Source organism: Arvicola amphibius, chromosome 17 (genome assembly GCF_903992535.2).
Source record: "Arvicola amphibius chromosome 17, mArvAmp1.2, whole genome shotgun sequence".
NCBI lineage: Eukaryota > Metazoa > Chordata > Mammalia > Rodentia > Cricetidae > Arvicola > Arvicola amphibius.
Window position 1 is genome coordinate 39,971,150 of NC_052063.2, and position 7,763 is coordinate 39,978,912.

The 7,763-nt window shown below is 41.4% G+C and overlaps 1 protein-coding gene across 1 annotated transcript in view; it reads right to left on the minus strand.

The window, feature by feature from the left end:
- Positions 1–7,763, minus strand: part of Grip1 (glutamate receptor interacting protein 1) — a 274,899-nt gene that overhangs the window by 63,786 nt on the left and 203,350 nt on the right.

Consider the following 7,763-nt stretch of genomic DNA (forward strand, 5'->3'; position numbering starts at 1 on the left):
CCCTCGGTATCTCTTCGACGTTACTCTCAGGTAGCTGCAACTTTCTAATCCCCACATCAGACCTCTGCTGGAAGTCAGTCAGTGGCTCCCTCTCCAACCCTCATCTCCCTCTCCTGCTGAGTAGGTCTTCTTTGCAAAATACCATGGAATAAATTCAGTGATACCCTAAGAAAGCGCCCTTCATCCAAGACCCTTGTAACAGTACCGATAGCAAAGGAAACAGCAGAAGAGGAAGATCATGGGATGACTAAACTAGCCTACTCTTACTGGTTGATCATCCCCACTAAAGCCTTGCTAACCCCCAATAGACAAAAATCCAACTACAAAGGCTAGGACGCAGGTAGAACTATTGAACACGTGTTCATTGCACATGTAACACATTTTGCACAGCCTAGGAAAAAGTTAGGACTGGCCTCATGGAGAAAGTTAAGAGTCCTTTTCTCATTCTGTCTTAAATTGCTCTTGGCCTTTTGTCCTTTCCCTCGAGAAGTTTAAGCAGTAAAATTTTTACAAGCCCAGAATCTGGTCTTCCAATTTAGAAGGTTCACCACAGAGAGTTAAAGGAGAGAACACAATAAAAATTTGATTTCCCTCAGCCCCTCCAGGATGCTAGAAAGTCACCTGTGACAAAGACCCCAAACTGCCCATCCGGTTCAGGCTACAGCATGGTCTTGTATTCCAGCATCCTCCCTCCACTCTGCTCTTCCTTCAGAGGGATGAGCAAACCTGCCGACGTTCATAGTTCCTCTCAGGCTTCTAAAATCTTCTCGGGACCAGTCCGGTATCAAAGACCGACTCAATATCTTTGCCTTCTGTTCTCAACGAACACTCTGATGTTTCAGGAAGTGAACTTGCATATTTACTTATTTATCCATTAAGAATTTGCACGTTTCCCATTTCCTAATGATATAGTAAGCATGGAATCCGCCTCTAGGTAGAGACAAGTCTTGGACCCTTTTCCTTATGAGTTGATTCAGTCTGGCAGGTTGGGAGGTCAAGGGCCTGGATAGGGGGCCACCCCTAGGAAGGCGAGTTCACTTTAAGATAAATATAATGTACCTTCCCTACCTAGAATTCCTGCCCCCTATTGCAGTCTTTATGAGATGTCCTGGAGTTCAGATGGGTCTGCCTGTATTTCTGTGTTAACAGAAAGGCCTGACAATTGATTTTTCTTTTCTTCTCTTTTTTTCTTAGATGTGAGCCAGAGCCTAAGTTTGCCTTAAAACTTCCTAAGGCTCAGGCCTCTTCTCTTCTAAAAGTCTCTCTTCCCGTGGGACCAGCTGCCACCAAGCAGCTACTGTCCATGGGACCAGCTGTCACCAAGCAGCTACTGTCCATGGGACCAGCTGCCACCAAGCAGCTAATGTCCATGTCAACTTAACTTCTCCCTTCTTCCATTATAGGTGCTACAAGACCTAAAGTTTGCCTGCTGTGGAGTTTTCATTTTAAACTCTAGAAAACTGTATCCACTTTATATTTTATCCCATTGCTTTTCATTAACGAGATTATGAACGCTAAGAGAGGACCCTTAATTTCCCAATATCAAAAGCTAACTCTCCCAAGACTCCCTGAGATTTCTGGCAATATTTCTTTCCTACCTTTGTATTTTTCAATCACTCAAGAATATGAACCTGCTCTCCTAGACAGCACCGTGAAGATGACTAGAGGCAGACATAATTATCCAGTCAAGCAATGAACTTCAAAAAGACAAACTAATTTTGATGCACTGGGGCAGAAATAGAAATGAAATAACTGATAATTATGACATTTTACTTTCTGATATCACATGTGTCTGTGCACATTGTAACTATTTTCCAAATATTTCTTCTTTCCCTGCCTTCCCTCTATTCCTTTCCTAAGTCTTGATCGTTTAACATTCAAACAGAAGAGACCCCCTTTCCATCCCCTAAGAGAGCATTTAACACCTTGGAGGTAACAAGGAAACTTGGACTGCTGGGTTTCGAAGGGTCTGCGTTTTGCTGACTTGTACCAAAAGCTGGTCTTCAGAAAGAAGCAAGAAATAAACACGTGTGCACAAGGTGCAAACAGGATCTTGGAGAGTGCCAACGTTAGGCACATCTGATTGGAGCCCCTCAGGATTGTGAAAGCTCATACTTCCAGACCCCCCCTTTCTGCCTAAATCAGCTGGGATGCATTTCTGATGCAACAACTGAAAGATGCAAAGACTGATGCAATAGAGACGCTGGGATGGGAGCACAAGGAAATCTGCCACCCAACTGCTCACAGGCCTAGCCAGCATTCTCCATCTGACTGCTTAGATAAAGCTAGCTTGGCCAGTAGTCCTTAGGAGTGCATGGAAACCCAGGCACAGAACCAGCAAGATGTGACTACCTCACCGAAAAAGTTTGTTTATATGATGGATTACATTGATAGATTTTTGTATGTTGAACCAGTCCTGCATCTCTGGGATGAAGTCAAATTGATCACTGATGATATGATAGTATATATAAGTGACCCCAAAAACTCTACCAGAGAACTCCTACAGCTGATAAATACCTTCAGTGATGTGGCAAGATACAAGATCAACTCAAAAAAAATTAGTAGCCCTCCTATGCACAAATGATAAAGAAGCTGAGAGGGAAATCAGAGAAACAACACCTTTCACAATAGCCACAAATAATATAAAATATCTCTTGCGGTAACACTAACCAAAGGAGTGAAAGACCTATTTGGCAAGAACTTTAAGTCTTTGAAGAAAAAAAATGAAGAAGACACCAGAAAATGGAAAGATCTCCCATGCTCTTAGATAGGTAGGATCAACATAGTAAAATGGCAGTCCTACCACAAGCAATCTATAGATTTAATGCAATCCCCATCAAAATTCTTCACAGACCTTGAAAGAACAATAATCAACTTCATTTAAAAAAACAAAAAAATCAGGATAGCCAAACAATCCTGTACAATAAAGGAACTTCCGTAGGCATTACCATCCCTGACATCAAGCTCTATTACAGAGCTATAGTAATGAAAACAGCTTGGTATTGGCATAAAACAGAGAGGTTGACCAATGGAATCAAATTGAAGACCAGGATATTAATCCACACACCCATGAACACTTGATTTTTGATAAATAAGCTAAAATTATACAATGGAAAAAAGAAAGCATCTTGAACAAATGGTACTGGCATAACTGGATGTCAACATGTAGAATGAAAATAGATCCATATCTGTCTCCATGCACAAAACTCAAGTCCAAATGGATTAAAGACCTCAATATAAATCTGACCACATTGAACCTGATAGAAGAGAAAGTGGGAAGTAGTCTTCAATGCATGGGCACAGGAGACCACTTCCTAAATATAACCCCAGTAGCACAGACACTGAGAGCAACAATAAATAAATGGGACCTCATGATACTGAGAAGCTTCTGCAAAGCAAAGGATATGGTCAATAAGACAAAAAGGCAGCCTACTGAGTGGGAAAAGATATTTACTAACCCTACATCAGACAGAAGTCTGATCTTCAAAATATATAAAGAACTCAAGAAATTAGACATTAAAATTCTAAATAACCCAATTAAAAAGTGGGATACAGAACTAAACAGAGAATTCTCAACAGAAGAACTCAAATGGCCAAAAGACACTTAAGAAAATGTTCAACATCCTTAGCCATCAGGGAAATGCAAATTGAAACAACTCTGAGATTCTATCTTACACCAGTCAGAATAGCTAAGATCAAAAGCACCAATGATAGCTTATGCAGGAGAGGATGTGGAGTAAGGGGAACACTCATCCATTGCTGGTGGGAATGCAAACTTGTACAACCACTTTGGAAATCAGTACTGCAGTTTCTCAGAAAATTAGGAATCAACCTACCTCAGGATCCAGCAATACTGATAAAAATAAAAGCACATGGAGCTCCATTATTTAGTATCCATCTCATATTTATTAGGTTATTTTCATTTCTCTGTTTTAAGAAAAAAAGTTCTCAGAAAATGAAGAGGCGCATAATGCATGTTTATATTTCTGCCTCTGTAGATGAATATAACTCCCACAAATGAGTACTAAGAGTCACAGAGCCCAGGAAACACTGACCAAGAATACTTGATACTGCAACTGCAACTGTTGCGTCCATAACATTCATAACGTTTTACATTTATTTCTTTGTGTGGCGTTCCTCTCTTCTCCCTCCCTCTTTTTCTCTTCTACTCTCTTCTTCTTTGCTTCTCTCTCTCTCCTCTCTCTCTCTCTCTCCCCCTCTCCCTCTCCCTCTCCCTCTCTCTCTCTCTCTCTCTCTCTCTCTCTCTCTCTCTCTGTGTGTGTGTGCGTGTGTGTGTGTGTGTGTGTGTGTGTGTGTGTGCTGGTGGAGGGACACCGTACACATGTGGAAGTCAGAGAACAACTCTTGGGAGTTGGTTCTTTCCTTTTACCTTGTAGGCTCTAGATACTGAACTCAAGCTTGGTAGCAAGCTGCTTCACCCACTCAACCATCTGACCTCCTTTCCTTGCTTTTGTACAGTTTTAATGCAGGGAAATCTGACAATGATTAACACCATTAATGACATCAGAGGACATATTATGACTTCTTGGAATAGAGTAATGGATCACTGTTGACTGTGTGTGATTTGAAAAATTCAGCTAATCTAATGAATCTCTTTGATCAAGCTGTGGCTTCATTCTAATCTTTATATGCCAGTGCGATTTACTTCATAGTTGGTATTTTCCCTACATAATTATTTGGTTGCTAAAGCAAAGGAATATTTAATTTGGGGTTCATAAACAAATACGGTTAATGAGGAGAAGGCTCCATTATTTGGACAAACAACAGGTTTAGCGTCAGTGGATGTAATTCTGAAAACAAATGATGTTTATTTTCTAAGACCCCTGTGATTATTTTGCACTTCCCTGGTTTTGCTTCATCTTTGTTAAAACTATAATTAAAAACGCATTTGGGTAAAAAGGTTTCTCCCTTTCCCATTGGTCTGACTTCCTGCCTGCAGCACTCGTAGTTGGCACAGTTAGATAACTGCTCCAGCATCATTTATCAGCCGAGGCACCCCGTGAGGAGTGCAAATGTTTGCCTCTCCCCACTCAGATGAAAGCACCAGGGCTCTGGTCGATGGCCAACAGCACTTCATATGCTTGCGCTGAGACTTCTCACAACAGATACCTTCAGAGTGGAAGTGGGAACTTGGAGATCTTGTGGTCTTCACCATATAGATTATCATTTAAAAGAACTGAATGGGTAAAATGGGAGAAGATGAGGTTCTAACTTCGTAAAATCCTACCTAGGTAAAGGATTCCAGTAAAAGAACTCAAATAGTGATGGTGTTGAGTGTCTTCAACTTTGAGTGCCTCTCCCTCTTAAACTCACTAAGGTGCTTGCATAGCATTGCATTGCTGGTTTAAAGAGACAGACACAGGCAAGAGTGTGTTCGCTTTTAACCACCCCTACGGCATTTAAAATATTTATTAAATAGAGATCGCTGAGCACCGAAAGCCAAGGGCTGGAACATTCATCTTGATGTGTAAAATATCCCGAGGCAGAACTCTGGAAATGTAGGGCTTACATCCAGGCAATTAGGCATGAATCCAGAGGAGAGGAAAGACTTGACAGAGCTTGCATCCACATATTCCCCATCCAGGACCCAAGTTCTGAAATGACTGAAAAGGATTTGCTTGTTTCTAAAAGTTTCTAGTGATGATTCCAGTAGAACAACGAAGGACCTGGCGTGTCTTCCTGAGGATTTTAAGGTTGCATCTGCATCCTTCAGGAGAATTAGTGTTATCAATTAGTGATGTCTACCATGAGCAACGGCAGGGGGATAACAGATGGGAACACATTCCCCACCTTGGCCTATTGTAGATGACCTGAAATATCTATTCCGTGACCTTTATTAAACAAGCTGGGTTCTGAATAAAGTAGACTTAATAGAAACAGTTCCTATTTTTCGGGAGCTTAACGTTATTAAAGTATTAAATCAACAAATATTAAAAATATATATGTAGGCACATTAAGGATGCATGAGACACCAAACAAAACTCTAGGATATACAAAATACATTATAACACAAGCAAACTCTTAGATACTGTCATAATCTTTACAAAGATGGCCAAATCGCACTCCCAAAGTACTGCAGCATCCAGTTGCTGCCAACTGCCCCGTGGCGTCATTACAGTCTTCTCCCCGAATTCCAGGTTCTAGAAGCCTGTTGTAACGGTTTCATGGTGGTGAATCTCTAATATCTCCTGTAATAATTTTATTTAGCAATTTTTTAAATCAAACAGGCGGTAAAGCAATAGAAGGAGAATGGGCTGCAAGTCAATAGATTTAGTGTCTGCCATTCTCTAAGACCTAGAGTTTCCCCACTAGAACCCCAATTCCTTCCTCATGCATAAAGCAAGGTATAGGATTGCAATAATTCTTTAACACTAATTTTCTGTCATAGTGTTAAGTATACTCTGGGCCCACCGGACAGTAGTAGAAGTGGATTTGCAAACTAAGACCACAAAATCTCTGATGTCGTAGATTTTTCTACTAGAGAAGAGAGAATAAACAAACAAGAATTCAGTAGAAACACCAGAATTCTGACTAGGAAGAACCATAAATGTAGGTGTGAGGAGAGTGAAGGCTTTTATGAGCAAAGACCTATGTAAATTAAGCAAAACAAAAACAAACATCTGGCATGTGAAGGCAAGCAGGGAAGGCAGCTGTAAAGATGGGCTCTGCGGTCATGATTGGCATTCAGGGCTCCACAGCACTCCCATCCTAAAAAAGCCTTCATTGAGGTGGTGGTGAGTTTCTGTACGCTTTCCCCACTCCCAGATCTCCTCATCTGAATTTGTTCCCTACTTCGATGAGCAACTTCATCACCTGGAGTTTTGGCTTGCCCGTCTCTGACAGTCTAAATCAACACAATCACTTGGACTTGGGGAAAAAAAAAACCCTCCTAGCTGCCAACTTCTCGTCGTGCTTCTCCCGACTCTACCCACTTTTCTTCGTCAAGACTCCTTCTTCTTGTAAGTCCTGTTCCTCCATTTCATCTGGCCAATCCTGTACTGGTTCCCACCATACATCAACTTAAGGTTTTGTGAACACAGGCGGCCGTAGTTAAGAGAATCAGACTGCTGGTGTTAACATGCCATCCTCAGCACTAACTCTGTGCCTCAGTTTCTATTGACATAACAATAGTAGCCTCTGCGTCATTGATTAATGATTAAAGACACACAATACTTGGCTATGTAACGGGCCAGAGAGCAGGCACTCTGACATCATGGACTATCATGATGTGTGATCACCCGGCTCAGCTCATCTCCTAGCAACAAACCTGACCTCCTGGACGCTAAGCCCTTCTGCTGAGCTTTCTCTTGGAAGTTTCAAACCCTTGTTCATATGACGATCCATTTTTCTGCTCTTATTCTTCGTTAGTTGAGATTCCTTAAAACAATAACACATCCAGGGCTAGAGAGTTGGCTCAATCGTGAGAGCACTTGTTATTCTTGCAAAGGACCCAGGTTTGATTCCTAGAGCCCATATGGAGGCTTACCATCTCCTCAGGCACCAGGCACACATTGTGATACATAGATGCAGCCAAAGCACTCATACACACAAAGTAATAAAATAAAAAAATTCAAAAAGCAAACAATCAGAACCCACCAATCAGCCAAACAAAAAACATAGAAATCTACTTTTCTATGAGGGTTGAGTGCTATAGATATAGATGGTGCAGACTGCTTGTTGACTCTGCTGACCTCGGAATTCTGCTCCATGCTTCAAGCTGGTTTTCAGAGCCTTGAGCTATC